Here is a 21659-nt window from a genome sequence, read left to right on the forward strand (position 1 = left end):
ATCAAATAAATATCTTGAAATATAAATAATAACGTATTTCTATATTTAAACTTTTTAAGTATCCTAAGAGTAGAGAGCTAATTATGTTAATGTACTAATTGCTACACAAATTTTACTTCATTGATTTTCTCAAAATAGTCTCCAATCTCCTTCTATCTCTTTAAAAATATTGTTTCAGACTCTTAACACTTATATTCCAGTATCCAAATGAGTAACTCTATCACTTGGTCACAAACTGACATTTCAAAAGATGAGTTCAAATACATTTGAGGAGATACTTTTGGGTTCATTCAAGCTGAACAGGACTTCTTATCTTTTGAAATGTCAGGTGGCTGGTGTAAAGGAAATGGAAACAGATCTCTTCTTATACATCATCACACATGTCAACATAAGATTATGACTTGATTTCTCCAAGCACACTGTGGGAAAAATATTATATTTATTTGTGTGCAAAGATTTTCTTTTCTCTCAATAAAAAAACAAATGCAGGCCTGGTGCGGTGGCTCACGCCTGTAATCCTAGCACTCTGGGAGGCCAAGGCGGGTAGATTGTTTGAGCTCAGGAGTTCAAGACCAGCCTGAGCAAGAGCGAGACCCCGTCTCTACTAAATGTGTATACCTACATGATGAGTGCGATGTGCACTGTCTGGGGAATGGACATGCTTGAAGCTAAGACTCAGGGGGATGGGGGGGCATGGGCAATATATATAACCTGAACTTTTGTACCCCCATAATAAGCTGAAATAAAAAAGAAATTATATGGATGACTAAAAATACATACAGAAAAAATTAGCCAGGCATGGTGGCACATGCCTGTAGTCCCAGCTACTTGGGAGGCTAAGGCAGGAGGATCGCTTGAGCCCAGGAGTTTGAGGTTGCTGTGAGCTAGGCTGATGCCACCTCACTGTAGCCCAGACAACAGAGTGAGACTCTGTCTCAAAAAAAAAAAAAAAAAAAATTAGCATTCTATTTTTAAAATTACCACAGAAGGAAATAAGTCAGTAAAACAAAGGATAGAACAAGATAAATGAAAAAAATCATAAAATAAAACTATGCATTGGACCAAATACAATAGTATGGAAATAAATATAAACAGCTTAAATTCCTTGATTAAAAGTTAAGATACTCAAACTGAATAACAAGGAAAAGCTATTTATTGTTGTTGGTTCATGGATGATCTCTCTTAGAAAATGTCTTTTCAAACAAAACCTGAGGAATAAGAAAGTTTGAAAATGAGTTAGGTAATATTTGAAGTGATGGAAAGAAAATACATGAAAGTGTTAGCAATGAGATGGAATGCCATCCTTTTGACTTCTCAATCTGTGGAGTTCCTTCCCATTCTATAATGATCTGCGCAGGCACGACTTCTTATTCAAGTAGCCTATTTACCAACAGGCCACAACCTTAAAGACTGAATTGCCAGGAACTGAGGAGATGTTGGTCAAAGAGGACAAAGTTTCAGTTACACAGGATAAATAAGTTTGACACAGTGACTATAGTTAGTAATAATGTGTGTGTATATATATATATATACACACACATATATATATATATATATTTATATATATCAGTTATACCGTAGTAAAAAAGGGAATGAATGACTCTCTCCTCTGGGAAGTAATATTTCATATTTCTGTTACTTCCAAGGTACCATTTACACTTGGGGCTACCAATGACTTTTCTTTACTACGTGAAGTCTTTAGTGGCAGAAAAGCTGTACTAGTCATTTTTGTTGACAATGTCTACAAAAGTCTTAGATGTGTATGTATTGAAATCATGTTTATAAATTGAGTTAAATTGATTTTTTAATGTTATCTTCCTATGTATAGGTAGGAACTTTTCATAAATTGTCATATTTTGTAATCTTGTGGTAACCACTATATATTCATACATCCTTTAATGTGTTAGAAATATTTTCAAGCTCTAAGATCAAGATATATTAACTTGTAAAATACTGAAAAAATGCTGATGTTTAACTATCTTTGCATTCAGAAGATATACATATTTTCAGTCTAGCAAAACAAAAATGTATTTATATAAATACATAACATGAATGCATTTTCTCCTTATTCTCTGCTTTTATGGGTTTTATTTTGGAACAGTAGCAAAATTGGGAAAGAAGAGACAGTTTAAGAGGAACTGCTTTAAATTTTCTTAGCATTACCTTAAGGAAATCACAAAAGTAGATAAGATGTCAAGGATTAAATTTGGAACTAGGTTTATTATGCTGGTCTTTTTTTCTTTTTTCGAGTGGAATAAGTTTTCCCTTCTAGCTTAATGAAAAAATTTTGATGTTATCCTAGGTATCAATTTCAAACAGAAATCCAAATCTTGTTTTAGTGATGAGTCATTACAATCAGTTTTACTATTTTATTTAAGTAAAAAGCAGTTAACTTTTAGATAATAATCTATTTTAGAAAGACATACATTAAATTTCTAATGAGATTGTATGCATGTGCATAATTGCTATTCAAATTTGCACACAACTACTGATAAAATTGCTGTGATTGTATTTGTAAGTGTGGCTGAAAAAGCTCAATGCCTGATGAAGAGCCATTTTCACAATTTTTACAGTTCTTTCCTATAGCTGTTTCTACAACTTGATTTTTAAAATTGTTTACAAGTTAGTCTTAGCTTCAACCTTATAGTCCATTGGGCTTACATCTCCCTTAGCTTGAGAATTGCTAATTAGTACAGACAAATTCATTTATTTATCTCAGTGCTTTTTCAGGTGTTTAGGTGTTCTAAGTTGTGTGAATTTTGCTTTGAGTTATATAGCACTTTATGTACTTCGTGTCTGGTTTGCAGTTATAAGATCTGAAATAAGGAACTCAATTGCAAAACATTTCAAGTACCCATTGATTGCATTAGAACATAGTGGTATTTCAAATCTTGTATCTTTTAGGAATTAAGTGTCTATAATTTAGTCCACAGTGAAAGGAAAATATTCATTGTTCAATGTTCATTGACCTTAGGCATGTAAATTAATGGTAGTATTATTACTTAATAGCATACCCACCCAGCTTTAGAGAACATATACACAAAATCTTAAATGCAAAATCTGTATCTCTCAAGAAATTCATGAAGATATCGATGGCCAGCTAGTGAAATTGGGGAAGATTTGTGTGTTTCTGCAGAGTCCTCTGCTTCCCTGTGGTAGTAATGCCAGCTTGAGACAAAGATGTGTTCATCCCATAACTCAAATATTTTGGAAGTTCTGTTGAAATTTACATTGACTAAGAATGTTGCTGGGAAACCACTCATCCTAAAAGAAAATTATGTCTAATTACATACTTTTCCAAATTTTTATATTCTATTTCTTTAAAAAAATCACTTTCTGAATTATTTACATATAAATTATAAAAATCATAATACCTTCTATACTATTTATAATATAGGGTAGCATAATTATGTTGTCATAAGCATCATTGGTAATAGACTGTCCCAAGACCTCACTGATTCTTCTCTTTTCTCATCTGTGCTAAATATAGAGAGAAAATAATGCTGATAAAATTTCTAGACAGGCAGTTAGAGAGCTACTGTCCTTTCTATCGCATAGAAAAGATAATGCTACCTCTTTCTCTAGACCAGTAGCCCCAAAGTTTTTAATAGTACACCCTATCATTAAAGTATTTTGGACAAATATCCCAAAACATGTTTATTTATTTATAAATTATGTATTTCTAATTGTCTTTTTGATGATTTCAAAAATCTTACTGACTTCTTGTGATTTTAATTCAGACCATCATTGCTTTTGTCTTGTGGCATGATCTGATTGAACTTGGTTAAGAAATATCAGTACTGCCATATTTTGATGTTCACTCATGTTTGGATTAACCCTATACTATTTTTAATAAATGTTTATTTGGCAGCAATCTTTCTAAGCCACTTGTCAATTTTGTGAGGATGGTTAATCAAATGTACGAATCACAGTGTGTAAGTCCACTCAACTGTGCACATGCACCTTCAAGGAGTCAAAATGCTGACATAACTAAAAGATCAAGTGTGACGCCATCAATATCTCCAGGATGGGAACTTCTACTCTTTCAACACAGGGCACGTTGCTTGTCATCTGTGACATGTGACCACTCAAAAGGGAGCAAAGCAAGGAACCAATGTCTGCATATTCATACCCTCTAAAGGATTTTCCCCACTTTGTAGATAGCCTTCTTAGACCAGTTGTCTTCCAATTGCAGTATACATACCCTGGAGTTAAAAGATAAAAGCACAGATGGTTTTCAGGAAACTAATTCCCTGATCCCTCACATCTATATGTATCCTTTCCTAGGACTAATAGTGTTCCTTAGTCAAGCAGCTCCTTTCCTACTCCTCTTTCTCAATTACAATTATTCCCACTTTATACTAAAAATGAATACTTCTCATGCATCCTAGGGCTAATTATGTTATATTGTGCCAGGAATAATCCAAACATGAGTAAACATCAGGATTTTACATACTCACACATGCATACACAGGATAAACTAGATATTGGTGTCAGAATTGGGAAAATGAGTGATGACTGTTAATGGAAAACAAATACTTTTTCAGATGTTTCCCAAATCATACTTTTCAGCAAAATTGAAGAAGAACCAAATTTAGTTGTCAGAGACAGATTATTAAAAATATCTGTTAATGGGAAAACAGCATGTGATTTTTGGCACAAAACTCAGATGGGATTTGAAGAGTTGAGTTAGATGCTTATAGAAGGTTCATCTGTTCTATCTATTTTCCTATATAAATATAGTGTCTCCATGCTAAGACCTTTTTTTTTAATAGGAATGAGATGCATGTTGATCCCTGCATTGTTCTCACCATAAATAATATTCTTCCGGGGATACGTAAACAAAGATCTTTAGATCTTTTGTGTGTTACATTTACGTATAATAGTAAAGATATGTCAAGCTAGAATAAGTTTTTAAAAGTATTTACTGTCTTGCCCTCACAGAAAATTTAAAAAATGATTTTAAATTTGAACATATATTTTGTATTGTAGAGAAACAATAAAAGGCTTTTACCAAAAGACTTAAATGTATTATATATATTTGCATAAAATCCTATGGAGGAATTGGGGTTAAATTATGATCTAAATATGAAAATATTATGCAATATTACACTTGTTCACGTATTTCTTTTAAATCAGTGATGCTGTGTTATCATTGATATTTAGATCCAATGGGATGTAATTAAAAGACTGACATAATCTGTTCTTTTAAAATGCCAGTATTTGAAAGAAACAAATTTCAACATTTTAGCAATTTAAACTGTTACAATTTGTCAACCTGGAAACTTTCTTGAAAACACTTGTTTTATTCTAAATTCTTATGGGAGGTATGTGAGGGAAAAAAGCCTTTAAAAACCATGATTTAGCTGAACATTGCCATTAAAATATTAGTCTATACTAGAAATTAACAATGATAAGACCCCCTCAGTTTTAGGCATTAGATAATAATTTCCTTGTATCTTGTAAGGGGAGGAGAGAGAGAGAGAGAGAAAATGACAGAAGAGTTGTTTCAGGTATGATGTAAAACCAAGAGTTTTCTGACTGAAATAGGTTTAATTACTGGTATTCCTGAATGCAACTGACAATAATCCTGTGTTATGTCTCCTATATAAGAAGAATTGCTACCTAATGGATCATGTCTTTGAGGATAGTCTTCTATGTCCAAGTGAGGGGTTTTTTTGTTGTCATTGTTAAGTGTAATTGCTTTATTATAATTCCTACCATTGCTACTACTGCTACTATTACATAGATGTTACATAGGTGAAACATGTTCAGGGCACAGTAAATTTCACCAGTTTTTCATTGGTCATTATAGGCTATCGTCCACTGGTCAAATCTGTGAGGCCATCTGTGATTTTAACATCTTTTCTGGACTGAAAACTATTACAACATCTGCAAAGAATATTATTTTATGTTTAAAAATATTATTTTCATTGATGCTTCCAAATAGTTCCAGATACCAAATTGCTATTTTCATAACATCTCTGCCTTAAGTTAAGAGGAAAACCTTCTCAACTGAAGCTCTCTTTTCTTCTAATTGGTAAGAAAAAAAGTTTTTCAATAAATAAAAATCACACAGATGCATACACATATTGCATTTTAGAATGAGGACATAATGAACCAGCATTATTCACTTAGGGAACATGGAGAAAATAAATGATTAAAAATAATTCCATTATCCAAATGCCATGATCTACATTGATGTACTTTATGAGGGGGAAGGAAACCAGAAAAATTCAATTCAAAAATTAATATTTTAATAAAAACTAGAACATTTTGTTATACTTTTCCCCAATGATGTTTATTCAAAATCTTTTTTATGACAAATTTTTCCTATTTTTCATAATAGAAATATTATAATGAGTATCTGTGATATTGGAAATTTAATGTTTCCTTTGCACTATTTATTCTTACATGCTATTAATTTTTTCTAATGTGTATATTATTTTTGACCACATTTTATTTGTGCTACCTACTTATATCTAATGTGTGGGCATATCTCTGACTGTATCTTATCTGTTTCATTTTTCTCCCTGATCACACAGAGACTGTGCTTGACAGCCTCCTTTTCAGTAATGTGTGGCCACATCACTTACATTCATAATATTAAATACGCAGTAACCTGCTCCCCTTCCTGGACTACACACTAAACACTTTCCAATGTGCAGACCATGCTCTTCCCATCAGTTGGCTGCATGGAGAGGAACACGGATTTGGAGGTGGGTGAAGCCACAATCTGGAAGTATCCGGGAGGCCCAGATGACTACAGGGAACAGCCTCCCAGCCCCAGGAGAGTCTGTCTCTTCTGTGATGTAAGCAAGAAATAAACTAATTGTGTAAATCCAGTGAGATTTAGTAGTTTGTAAGTTAAATCAGTTAGCCTACTCTGGCTAATACATCATTTGTGGGTGCTTTTGACCCATAGCTTGATTAAGACAACCTTACCTAACGTGCTTATCCTTTCAAACCATCCTTCTTGCCATTGCCAAGATAATTTTATATCAAACAGCTGTTTAATTGCTGCTTATTTCTAACTTATTTTTTTCTATCACTATCTCTATAGTAGCTTCTATTATGATCCCACTTCCCTGTATATTTTAATATGTTTGTTTTACTCACTTTCTCCTTTTTTTTTCCCCTACTGATAGCGTCCCTGCCTTTTCCTCTCTACCCTTCCAGATCCTGGTTATGTTCCACATTCTCTCTAAGCCTTTTCTGACCTATCCACATCTTCTTTAAACATTAGGCCCTCCTCCAGGAAGCCCTCACCTCATCTCCTACCATGCTGCCCCTCACTTACGTTATCCTTCCGGCTCTCTTTCCAAAACACCAAGTTTGTTTCCCCTAGAGTGTCAGCATTTATTTATCCATTTCCCTGAAACTGTCTTACCCTAAAACCCTTCAGAGTTTGCAACCTCATGTCATTCAGATCTCTTATTAAATGTCATTTCTTAGAAAGGATTTCTCTAATTGCCCTGTTTAAAATAGTTCTCCCACAGGCTGTCATTCTGAATCTCCTCATTTTGCTTTCTTTCTTTCCTGGTGCTTAACAACTGTCTGATACTAGATATGTCTGTTTATTTGTTAATTTTCTGTTCCCTTCCGTGGAACGTACGCTTGCCTAGAGCAGGGGATTAGTCTGTCCTGTGCTATATATCTGCAACCCGAAACAGTTCCTGCCTTGTAATCGGGGCTCAATAAACATCTGTTCGATAAAGAGATAAATGAATTAATAAACTCCACCCTTCCAAAATCCTATGTTAATGGTGATTAAGACTAAAGCCAAAAGAGTTTTGGATACTTTTCACATACAATACCTCATCTGGATCTCTCTTTCTTTTTTTCTCTCTCCTCATCTCTCTTTCACATATTAGATTATTTAAAGATGTAGATAAGGAGGCTCAAAATTACCCTACTCTATTATAAAATTTCTATGGCAGAGTAGGAATCTGTGGTTTTTTACTCCTGAGATGGTATGATCACCACAACAACATGACTGCACCATCAGATAGTTTGTAGAATCAGTGTTAAATATAATAACAAATTATCTTTTTAGTATTTACTCAATATTTACTATTTAATATTGTTATCACTAGATTGTATTAAAGGTTGTATTTGCTCAAATAGGTTCATTGATTTACTCATCTCTTATTTGTTCAGAAAATAAATTATACATAGTTTAATGTAGTATCATTTAAAATTTTACTTTAATATGATCCCCTGCTTATATACAGTATGTGTTCTACACATCAAGTACTATTTTCTAGGCTTTGTTTAATTAAAATATACACATAATGAAATAATAGGAGTGTTTTATGCTCAGTGAGCAGCAGTAAAAACTTAAAGCTCTTGGCTCTTTTTTGACATATCTCCTTAGTCTGAAGTCCATACTGTTTGAATAAATTAATTAGATGAATAAGTGACTAAAATGAATTTTGTCATGTCTTTTCTTATATTGAGTGACACACCATGTGCCACAAAATGCTGCTACCTTTCACACATTGGGTGGCCTTCTTTATTTGCACATATTTTTTTCTCATGCAAAATGTTCTCAAATAGTTGTAAAGCAGTAAGAAGAATAATTTAACATCATGGTAATAATTTATGCCACATTTCTTCTTAAGCAAAAATAAAAAGCAGTCTTTCCTCTATTAAGTCATGTAAGCTATACATAGGGTTTGCATCCAAATAAAATGCTTGCCTTGAAGCACAATAGTGAGCCTTTTGGGGGGCTGTCCTGTTAAGATTTTCTAGCATACTTTTACACCTTGCCTTTAGATTGCAGACATAGCTGGAAAATGTGTATGTAGAATCATGTTCTTTCTGAATCTTTCTTTGGAATAGCTTCTCTAACTAGATTTTGCCACACATGCTCTATTTTAACCATTCAAGATGTCTCCTAATTATCTTTTTTTAAAGGGAAAAGTGACTATTTATATATTTTGTAATCTTTGATTTCAGTTATTAACTTCAATTAAGGTATTCTTGATCAGAAACTATTACAAGATCACTTACTATAAAGCAATGCTCTCTTTTGCTACTTTCTCCCCATACCTTCCTTTGTTGCTCTTCACAGAACTTAGTCATCTATTTATTTTAAAGTTTTATATTCTTCCCCTCTGCCTTCCTCTTCTAGAATGATAAGGTCCAAGAAATTAGGCACTTTTGCCACTGATTTTTAATTTTACACCTATGTTCTGGCACATAGTATGATTAATCAATATTTATTGAATGAATGGATAGATGGGTGAATTCATATTTTAGTTCTAATTCATTTTGTCCAAGGAGAAGTATTAGGCACAGAAAATTGATTATGCTAAAGGTAACAACTTTCAAAAATACCTATCACATTTTTATGCTATATCTTAATAGATTTCAGATCCAAAATGAAAACTATGGTATACATATGAGAAAAAATGATTGAAGAAGGAAAACATTTTTAATTCAATGATTGTCCTTCAATTATTTAGTAGTACAATTATATTTAATGTTTAAATATAATTGAACTAATTAATTCATTTTTATATTCCTTAAATTCAAAAGGCATAGTTTATTCCTGTTCTGTCACATACATTTCTGGCAAAGATGCTTTGTATTCTCATTTAGAAGCACTGAAAACGTATTTTAAAATAGTCTATTTGTTCCTTTCTAGTTAAATGTGTGAGACGCAGAAATAGAACATTGTGTAATGGAACAGATGCTGTAGCAATGGTGAGTTTATATGAGGATGCTGATGACAGATGCCACCTTACAGCATTAGCCAATAAAAAAAAGTATGGGTATTACTATTTACAGTTATTCAAACTGAGCTAGGCTGTGGGCAACCCTGAATGTACAATCTCACTCTCATGTTCTGTAAGTGATCTTGCATTATGGGTATAATAAATATCCCAGGTTAATTTAAAGAGAAATAAAGATAAATTTATTTTAAGGAAGGTAGTGTGAAGCACCTCTGTTAGGTTTTCTCTTAGGAAAGTACTTTATCCTCTCTGACAAGAAGAGAGAAATTAAAGACAAATAAAATTTACTGCGAATAGAATTCACTGAAGATCCATAAGTAACTTTAAAATTTAAATCAAGCACAAATATTTTAAAAGATAGTAGTTATAATAGCAATAAGCAGATTTCCTAAGATTATTGCCTTTTTGTTTCTGGAACAACTAACCAAGATGAGCAGTTGAAATCATATTAAAATGAATAGGAAGCAACCTCCAATTTTGTTATTATGGAATTATGTTCTATACTGTATCACTAAAAATAAATGTGCAATTCCCTTAAAATATTTTATTAGATAGTTTTGACATAGTTTTATTTATCATAAGATTTTGATCTACACAGGTAAAAACATCAAACTGAAAATCAGTCAATACATCATTATTAACTAGAGTCACCATGCTGCACATTAGTTAGTAATAACATATACAATACTATATACTTGGAAACTTCTAAGAGAGTAGATCTTAAATGTTCTCACCACAAAAAATAAGAAGTATGTGAGGTGATGCATATATTAATTATCTTGATTTAATCATTTCACAATGTCTACAAATATCAAAACATAATGCTATACACTGAAGTTTTTATCCATCAATTATACCTTGTTCAACCTGGAATAGAAAAAAAAAAAGAGTCATTTTGGTCATTTTACAGTCTGTGAGAATTAAATTTGACCAGTTTTTCTATCTTCTGAACAGCAGAGGTAACTGAAATGAGCAAATCGTATTTGCCTTTTTCCACTATGCCCAATTTGAGACCTAAACACAGACTCAGCTTGGTTACAGGTAATGGAAGGAAGAGGTGATCTAGGAAGTACCAGTAAGAAAGTAAGGAGAGTGAGGCAGGGAAGAGAAGTTTTTGTTAATGGAATTACTGCTGTAGGCTGCAGGTGGTATATCCTCTATGGATCCTCTGGGTAATGATGCAGAACAGGCTTCAGAACCAAAGAAAGGCAGGTCTTGCATTTACTCGTTGACCACTCCATCCTCCATTGTTTCAAGGTTGCCTGAGGGAGAAATATTAATTCTCTAAAACTAACAATTTGTCCTTTTCGCATTCAGGCAAATTCTCAGGGAATGAGAGTTTAAGATGAAGGGATGAGGGTTTGCTGGAAACTGTCAGGTGAAACTGTTGCTGAATTCAGTTGAGTGAGAAGATATGAGATGGGGCACCAACAGCATCTGCTACAGTGATTTTTGTCTTTTTGTAACGTGCATCAAAGTGATTGCAGAAGTATATGTGTGTGGGGGGTGTGTATGTTCTCTGTGTTTGTGTGTATAATTTAATTTCACTTTAACACAAACATTTCTTGAGAACTTGAAAATCATCACTAGTCAAGTTTTCAAAAATTAATTAATTCCAATACAAATTAACATATCCAAGGCATTAGAGATGTTAATTTTGCTACTATTAACAATATTTTCTTCTTGTTATTAGAAGACAATACTTGTATAGAAAGAGCTTTTAAAAGTAAAGTTATTGGAAATATTGTTACGCAATATAAAGGTTTTCATCACAATTGTTTTTGTCCTGGTGCCCTCTAAAGCTTTCTCTATAAAAACTAAACTGAAAAATTTACTCTCTGTTAGGATGAATAAGATTAAAGTTCATAATAACTTAATTGCCCTATAGTTTGGTATCAAAAACTTGATTTTTATTTGCCAATATAAAATTTAGGATATAATTATTAAGTTCTTATATTTACTCTGAGACAGTTATTTTTTCTTTCCTTCTCTTTTCTTTCTTTCATTCTTTCTTTACTCCTCCTCCTCCTCCTCCTCCTTTTGATTATGTCAGAGGTTAAAGGAAAAAAGAGAAAAAAATAACTTGCTACATTTCTTTAGACCAAAAAAAGAATCACTATAGCTTGAGCTCTGTCCAGATCTGCTTTCTGCCATCTCTAGAATACTTGCAGTCTAAGCTCATATAAATGCCACTGGGTGAAAGGAAAAGGTCAGGAGAAAGCTGGTGGCTGCCCCTTTGTTCAGCTTCTAGTCATACTAATCTGTGTACAGCCTATCCCTTGAGGCATCAAGCTCTTTCTTAAAATTCTCTGCTTCAATTTCATTCATTTTTAGTGAAAGAATATTTTCTGAAACTGTGAGATATATTGAATGTCAGAGGCAAAGCTAAACAGGTAATGTCATTGGGGCCTTTTTAATAATAGATACAAATTTACTGTGAATTTCAGGGTTTTCTTCATATCTTTTTTTCTTTCTTTTAATATCAGTAAATATAAAGAAAAAGTAACCATATTCTTTCTATGTTCCTCAGAATCAATAGGATAATCACTTTTTCTACACAATATCAAAGCTTACAACCAAATGATCAATGCCTATAGAATTTTTGAAAAATTATCAGTGCTTCCTAAAAAACACATTAGAGGTCTGAGTATCTGTTATAGATGTGGCCTGCATGTCCAGAGGATCCCTTTCCTATCATTGTCAGTCCCCACGGGTGCTATGTTATTTTTAGAGCCAGTCTTGCACCCAAACTTTATATGCAAGGAATTGGAAGAGATCTGAATATAGTGCCAGCCAAGTAATTGGATCAAGAAACTAAATCTTAAAGAGCTAGACATTCTACCTAAAAAAAAAAAAAGCATCAGTTAAGACCTGAGTCTGAGCCATGGTCCTGAGAATCAAAGTTATGGAACTAAAGTACAAGTACAAATTCCTCCAGCTGGTCTAAAAACAGGTAAAATTAAGAAATAATTAGAATAGGCCAGGATTAAATTAAAGTGGCAGCTGGGACATAGACAAGACAGGATTTAAAGGTTCTAACACTTAATTTTTCCAGTTGCTGAATATGCTGACTAATCACCTTAGTTTAAAGTCCCAGGAGAATCAGAGGTGGAAAACTTGGGAGATTCCAAGTAACCCATGAAAGAATGAGGGGATTTTAGGAATTCGATGTCATTTTGAAACCTAATGAATGAGTTATTATAAAGATTTAACCCATAGTCAGGGATTTTCCATCTTAGGGAAATGATGCTTTTTTTTTTTTTTTTTTTTTTTTTACTTTTCTGGAACCCTCCGTTGGTCTTCCTGCGAGCACATCTCTTAAAGATAGTGGCTGGAAATGAAGACTGGAGTTTTGTGCCGTTCTGGGTATTCTCAAATCTGGAGCCCATTGTTCTTCCTTAAGGAATGAGATTCAGTCAGGTGTTTCTCTGCAGTACAGTGTCACTATTACTCTCATGAAAGAACACAATCTCTGCTGGTAGCTTTTACTATAAAATTGTTTTTAAGCTTTAAGAGTGAATGCAAAAAAGCAGCAAAAAGTCTGCATCAATAAAGACCATATTTGGGTTAAAAGTTAAAGCCATAATATAAGATCTTTATAGTTCCTATAGCATTTACTTTAAAATATAATATACTTCTTACTAAAGACTAGACATTATTGAGGAATAGGCAAATAGAATTAGTTTAATAAATCCATAAAACAACACAAAAAACAATAAAGGACAAAAAATTTAAGGAACTGAAGTGTAGAGCTCTATTCCAATGAGAAAAAAGACTCATTGGAGATATCACTTGTGTGAAGTTTGCACTATAAATATAAACAAATAACATAGAAATTTAGCATATCCACTACATATCATTGTGATGTTTCATTTTATGTGTCAACTTGGCAAGACTATAGTGCACATATATTTGGTCAAACACCAGTCTTAAAGTTTCTGCAAAGGTATTTTTTAATCTAATTAACATTTAAATTTGTAGACTTTGAATAAAACAGATTACGCTCTGTCATGTGAATGGGCCTCACTTAATTTCTTGAAGGCCTGAGATAAAAAGACTGAGGTTCCTTGATGAAAAAGGCATTCTGTCTCCAAACTGCCTTCAGACTCAAACTGCGACATTAACTCTTCCCTGGGCCTCTAGCTTGCTGGCTTGACCTATAGATTTCTGGCTTGCCAGTAACCACAATTGTCTAAGCCAATTCCTTAAAATAAATCACTCTTTCCTTATTTCTCTCTCTGTCACATACACATCATATTGGTTGTTTCTCTAGAGAACCCTGATTTAAATGATTGCTGTTATGTATCCTGACAGTAAAATAATGGTGACCAGAAGAAACTCAGAGAGACAGTAAGGGGTAGGGAAGAAACCAATAGACCTGACTTTAAATTCTGCTTGTATTTTACTAATTATGTGTCTTTGAGCAGTTTAATTAGTCTTCAGAGTATTGATTACCTCATCCATAAAATGAGATGGGAGGTAAGGAGTGGGAAATAAGTGCTACAAGTCATGTTGTAAAAATTAGGGGGAAAAAAAGAACGTGCATGAGAATTCCTAGAACAGGGATTTCACACAGTAAGTACTTAGATGCTATCTCTTTCCTTGACCACATGGAAAAATCAAAAACATGAATTCTCTTTTGTTAGTCATTGATTTTAGTTTATCTCATAAGATTCAAACAACTTAGAATTGTAAAGTTGTTCTTAAATTATTGATAGTAGTCAGTGATTTTAGTGGTAAATAGTAGAAACTGATTTAAGGAGTAAAGGAATACATCCTTTTGATTTTAGCAGACTGAATAAATAAATGAGTTGATGGTAAAGGTGAAGGTAAAAATAATGAAAGCAACCCCCTTACAGGATAATGAGAATGAATAAATGATAGAATTTTTAAATTGCAATTTTTACAACACTCTGTGTTGTAACCCATTTAAGCATATTTAATCGATGGGTTCTTAAACCATTACATGGAATATTTTAGAGAACAAGATACGAAAAGTAAGTCCATGTATCATTCCACACATTGTTAATTGTAAATTAAAAAAATACATATTAGAAAAATGATCAAATTTAGGATTACTCACAAAATTATATCCTTACATCATGGTCTTCCTGATGTAGTACAATATAAGTACTTAAGATCATCTATAAAATATTAATCCCGAAAGTGTTTAATCTGCATCTACCCTAAACTCAAGGTTTAACATTCTCTTATAGGAAATAAGAAGATAAAAGAACAAGGCCACCATCACCATGAGGAAACAATCATACAAATACAGACTATGGGACATTCTAGAAGATAAACCAAACTGGAATTGTCAGTATTATTAAAAATAAATGAGGAGACTCTTCCATATCAGGACAAGACTATAAAAGAATAAATCGTAAGTATCTTACCAAGTAAATAAGATTTTATATTATTAGTTATAGTGTTTCTCAATAATTTAGAGCAGAGAATTAACATAAATAAATGTGCTTTTCCAGAAATACCCCTCTTTACAGCAATTTGCAAAACATAATAGATTTGATTGTATTAGTGTTGTTAGAAGTGAAGGGCCTAAACTGAGTCTACATCAGAAGTGATTAAGATGTGAAATTTTATATTTGGTGATTGATAAAATATGATTTCTAAAAGGAACGGTGAGTCAAACATCGTAGAATCTGCCTTGGATTTTGTAAGTCATTAAGCTAGAAAATAGAGAGGATGGTATGGTCATAGTAAATAAAACCAAAAAAAAAGCAAATACAGACACTTTTGTCCTGTTAACCAAAGGTAGTAATTTCACAACAGAGCACTTTCTACATAATTTTGATTAGACCTTATACAAGTGCTTCCTGATAACACCCAATCATGCTCTTTGCAAAATTGTTAGCAGATCTGAATTTAGTTTGCCTGAAGTTTTCTCATTTTTAATAGAATTTCTAATTAGAGTTTGTAAGCTGACCTTAGTTTCCCCTGCTCATACTCAGCTTTGGAGATTTGCCTACATTACTGAGAACCAGATCTTGGAGCACATTCCAGGTTTTGCTAGAGTCTAGTAACTAGACTGTTCAAGTACTGGCACAAACATGCCAATGAGACCACATGCATCCACAAATGTTACTGTGGAAAGGATATTAACCATTTTACTAATGATTATTGAATGGCTACTAAGCATCAAGTATACTAGAGACATAGCATTCACTCTCATTAAAAAGTTTATATTCTTCAGGCCTTGACCAAAAACCATGGGACAACTGCATAAACACACACACACACACACACACACACACAGAAATATAAATAATTCTAATATGCGACTGATTGTAAGACACACCATTTTTATGTAACACTATGGAACTAAGAATTATTTATCAATGTAACTATGCCATAATACTGAAACACCATACTATTCATTTTGAAATGCATCTCTAATTCCAGAGACACCATATTGTGAGAATTAATGTGCCCTGATACTTAGGAAATGCAGTGGTTCGATATATTGTGTATTGCTATTTTAACATAGAAGAATGCCCAAATTAATTGAAGTAAGCAGATTAGTGAGGTTTAACAGGAAAAGAGATTGTCTAGTTCTACTCAAAGGGTCAGAAGTTATCAGGCAGTGACCAAAAAAGGTTGCTTTTGTTTGTTTGTCTGTTTTCTCCTTTTAGCTGTCATTTCACAGAGGTATCAGATCAAAGAGTAGATAGAGTAAAAAGTTTAGATCTATACTTTATAGGATTTAGACGTTGGCAAGGAGAAAGTGGCAGCAATATACAACTGGACACTTGCAGACATTGAAGAGGCAAGATTATTTTCAATATTTGGCCTGGTTACATTCTCTGGGCTGTGGATTGGCTCTCATGTAGGCGAAGTGGGTTAGACAATATTGTTTGAGCACTGGCTTGAAGGGTGAGAAAGTGAAGAAAAAAACAAAGAAAAGTCTCATCAAATGCATAGAAGGATGAATGAAATCGTCTCTCTGGAAAATACTTTGGTATTGTTGAAGCATATGACATAATGGTGGATTAGTCTGAAAATGAGGTTAGGCAGTTAGGCAGAATCATATCATGAAGGAAACTGCATGTTATGCTAAGGAATTGAACTTTATACTCTTGATCGATATGTGGTTATTGATAGGAAAAGAAAGAGACTGATCAGATCTATTTTTGGAAAGAATATTGTGATTATAAAAATAACCCATTCTCAATAAAACTGCATTCTCAACAGAATGCTTTGAGCAATATATAGAAGTATAAAGAAAAAAATTAAAAACTATCCTAAATATACAACTCAGATTAAACCACTGTTACTAATTTGAGAATTAACCTTTTCAATATTTCTCTATGTAAGCAATACTGACATATACACATAAATGCTTCTTTTTCATTTAATCTCACAGAATTTTCTTTTTCCATGTTATATATTATATATTAAAGTAAATATATGTGAAATATATCATCATATATATTTATAATATAAATATTATGTTCACCTTACATAATTTACACACAACTGTGGACTCCAAAAGATACATGTGCTGTAAGTAAGAGTCTGCAATCCCTCACCATTACTGCATTATTTATTATGTTACACCAAGGAGCATGACAAATGCTTGAAATTTGACTTGACCATTTTTATTTTCTTTGTTTTGCTTGTTTTTCTGTGTTTATTTTTTCTTTCCTTTTTAAAGTTTTTGGTTTTTGAATTTCCTTTTGAATATCTGCATTGTTATATTTTTAAATGTTAACATACTAGTAAACATCTAATTACGGGGTAATACTATTTGTAAATGGAACTATTTTTCTATACAATCATTTTTTTAAAAAAATAAACTTTATCCCACAAAGACTTTATAATGTGTGTGTGAAGCTTCAGAGATACTTGAGATACTTGGTGGGCTATATGTGGTCACTCTGGGGATAGTCCATAAAAATAAGGCATCATTTTTTCTTGCAAAAACCAAGATAAAATGTGATCAACATTTCAAAAGGACTCTTACATGCTCTACCCAAGCACTACTGACAGTAAAGATGGCATAGTTTCAAAAATGGAGAGAACACTCCAATTATCGGATTTATCCATATAGCACTTCATTATGTGCCAGGCCCTGTGGGGGGTGCTCAATATTAATGATGATGCCGATTGTGGCAAGGGCATAGTGATGACTTACAGCCTTTGAAATGTCATATAGACTCATATCTACATGAAGTCTATATGTGCTTATTCAAAATATAAAGTGATATTTTTCAAATAAATTTTGGCAAATGTAAAATAAAAGCTTTATACGTTCACTGCAGTCAGTGTTGTCGATCATACTGACAAAACCTGACTTATTTATTTTGAACTTATTTTAGTAATTTAAAATTTCAGAATGCAGTATGATAGTGTATTCATAGATAGTAGCAGTGGAGTTGGGAATTGAACCTAGCCCCATTGGCTTCTGACACTTGAGCTCTTAAACCATGACTTCTCACCTGCGAATTCCAGAATTTTCAGTTTCAAATCAACTCTTCAGGAAAAAGAGAACAGAACAGAAATCCAAGTATAGAGGGTACTAAAAGACATTGGTTATTTCTGCTAAAAGACACAAGGTTTTTTTCTTAGGTTATTTTCAATAGCAGAGGATTTATCAATCTAGTACAAAGTTGATTGTGTTTCACAGAGAAGTGAAAGAGATAAGACTCTTGCTTATGAAAATAGAGAATCCTTTCTTGTGGGTCTCACTATTATAAGTAGCGTGCCTGAAAGTATTATTTAAAAATTATACTGTGAATAATAAAGGAATAGTTTAATGTTATGTGTTCGGTAAGCTTTCCTGGGAAGATATATTGGAACCAGAGGAAGACACTGGGCAAGAAGAACAATAAAAATGTTTAGATTGGAGGTAAAAATGCTAATCTACTTGTCAGAAAGGTCATGTCTACAGTCAACAACTGTTCAAATAAAAGCTTTAAAGCAAAGCTCAGCAAACTTTTCTGTGAAGAGCCAGAGAGCAAAAATCTCCGGCTTTGTGGTCCATATGGTCGGCACTGCAACTACTCAAGTCTGCCATCGTAGCATGAAAACAGCCATAGACCATATGTGAATGAATGGGTGTGGCTGTGTTCCAGAAACCTTATTTACAAAAACAAGGAAAGTGTTAGACTTGGCCTTTAGACCTTCGTTGGCCAATTTTTGCTTTACACAGTTAAGATGAGTATGAGCTGTATCTGAAATGGAAGTTCAGCAAACCATTGTCATAAGATGGTCAAATTGCCTAGACAGTGGCAATACTCAGAATCAGTTAGACCTAGACATCATAATTTGGGATGAGTTATCAGGTTGTTCAGACAGGTTTTCTAAATATTGATTGAAAAGTATAGATTTGAATTTAGGGTCAAACTCTACCCTTACTGGGGACAAAATAATCCAAATAAAAAGTCCCCATCAAGGATAGATAAAGAAGACCATGAACTCACTAGAACACAGTGAGCACAGCTGCTCATAGTGGTGAGGTTTATTTCAGATCTCACCTGCTACTAGCACCACATACTAACCTAATAACCTGCTTAGTATAATTGGCTCAAGAACTAGGTGGAGCTGAGCCTTTGTAACTTCTTTAAAGACAAAGGCAAGTTCGCTGTTTCATCCTCAGAATATATCCAACAGTTCTTGGAGAAAAATGGGCATCAAATGGTCATTCCTTGAGTACCTACCACCTGATACCTATTAAAGATCTTTCTAGTAGAAGTTTATAAATTAATACCATAGTTTTCTCAGCATGTATTCTCTCATAATAGTATATCTAAATTTTTGCTGATAGATGATATTTTGTAGTTACTTATAACATCCTTTGTCAATTTAATTCAAAGGCATATTAAGTTTTGTATTTTTATATTTAAAAATTTAATTCTAAGAGTAAAGATGATAGTTATAAAAATATTCTATATAGCCCACCAAGTATCTCTGAATTATATAAAGCTGTTGTCTTATGATTGACACTTTAGAATAGTGGTGAACATAGAAATTTAATTTTTCATCTCCACTTGTCACTCTCTCTTAAGACATTTTAGGGTCATCGTCTATGAAATAGCAGATTGCTTGACTTCTACATTAAATAAGCCCTGACTCAGAGTGGAAATCAGTCAGCTCTGTTGAAGGAACTCCTGAGCAGAAAAAGAAAAATCCCAGGACATTAGAACACATTGAGTATTTAAAGATTTGTTCAAAGGAGAACCTTCAGTAAGCATTAGAGTAATACATATATATACATATATATATATATGTATTACATACATATATGTAATACATATATATATAATTTATATATATTTAAAGAAGAGCTGAGTCAACTCATGCAGGAAGAATTGAATATGTCATTTTATAGAGCCTCAATATAACAAAAATGAAACGTTTCACTAATCCACCTTGCCAGCTTATACAGCTTTTGAGAGTGAAAGGCTCTCAGTAATAACATTAATTATTATTAAATGTTACCAGCTCCTGTTGTAGAGAATATGAACAGCAATATTTACAGTCTCTTAGTAAAATGTACTTTTTTTTAGGACATTGTACATTTGGCTATCATTTTCTAACACAACACGTTGTAAAATTGCCATTTAATATTTTTCCGAGCTAGCTAGAGCAAGCTATTCTTTCTTAAGTGGCACATGTTCATTTTCTGTCTTTTCCTCATCTTTACCACCTGCTAGCAGTGTTTCAGGCAACAAAACAGCAGTGTTCTCAGCAGAGGGTACAGCCTCCTCCAAAATGGTAGCAATTCAGATGGTTCACAATAAAACAAAACCTTTAAGACCATGATAAATGGTTTTTATTTGTTTCTTTTTCTTTTAAATTCTTCCTTTCCTCTTTAATCTTTAAACACTGGGTTGAAAAGGATGATAGAAAATCCTATTTGGAGTGTATGTGTGTACACATAGGAGTAAAAATTTAAAAAGTTCATTCGGCTAAATATATCATAGTCTGTCTTTTTTATTCAGTTATCTTTAATGATACATATGTAGAAGTAGTCATCTGCTATCCAGAAATTAACTGTTTTTTCCATTATTTTATGTTGACTGCTTTCTAATTATTTTTTCCTATGTGAATAAATGTTCTTTCTTTCCAGATAGAAAGTGATCCCTGATATTAATTATGTTTCTTTCATTTAACCAAAAACTTTGTACCAGTTATAAGAAATTTTGGTGATATATAAAAAATTTGAAGGGGTAAAAAACAAATACTAAATAATGATTCTTTTTAGTAGATTTAGAATGCACTGTTGGTAGAAAAATGTCTTCATGATTTTCTAAATTCTTTATATCTTATCAGTGTTACATATCTTGCACTTCAAAGAAAGGTAAAACTTCTGATTAAGAATGAGGAAAAGGAACTGTTCTAGTCAAAATACAAAGTAATGTATTTTGAATTGCTTTCTATAGTAGTAGGGGAATAAATGAAATTAATGACCAGTTTATAAGAACTAAACAGTTATGAATGCCCATTTATCTTCAAGGAAATAAATATGATGACATATTGGACTGAGTAGGATGTTATTCACTTACAGTTTAAAAATAAAACTGTGTGGGTACATTTTATTATTTTATAACAATTTCACTAGAATGAAGTAAAGACTTGAAAGGCTAAAAATATTTTTTAAAATTACATTATAGTCCTTTAGTATTTTTGAGAAAAAGAATAGTCAAAAAAAGATACTTACAAGGGCAACACTGAAGAGTGTGCTAACATTCGTTTGTAAGTTATCACACTGACTTGCTAAACATAAGAAGACATTACAAAACAAGTGATATAATTCTACCTACTAAAAGTTCAATTTAATTGAATAAATTTATTTAAGCACTTACTTTTGAAAGATATTGTGTTAAGTGGTGGGTTTATAAAAGTAAATAATTCATCACTGCCTTCAAGGAATTTACAGTCTCTTAGGAAGATACACAA

At 32.7% G+C, this 21659-nt stretch overlaps 1 long non-coding RNA gene across 1 annotated transcript in view; it reads left to right on the forward strand.

Moving 5' to 3' along the window:
• LOC123624282 overlaps nt 1–21659 on the forward strand; it is a 169510-nt gene that overhangs the window by 8680 nt on the left and 139171 nt on the right. Inside the window, exon 2 of the long non-coding RNA XR_006730100.1 lies at nt 14957–15123. This is a non-coding gene — a long non-coding RNA (uncharacterized LOC123624282). The remainder of the gene's footprint in view (nt 1–14956; nt 15124–21659) is intronic.

Source organism: Lemur catta, chromosome 19 (assembly GCF_020740605.2).
Source record: "Lemur catta isolate mLemCat1 chromosome 19, mLemCat1.pri, whole genome shotgun sequence".
Lineage (NCBI taxonomy): Eukaryota > Metazoa > Chordata > Mammalia > Primates > Lemuridae > Lemur > Lemur catta.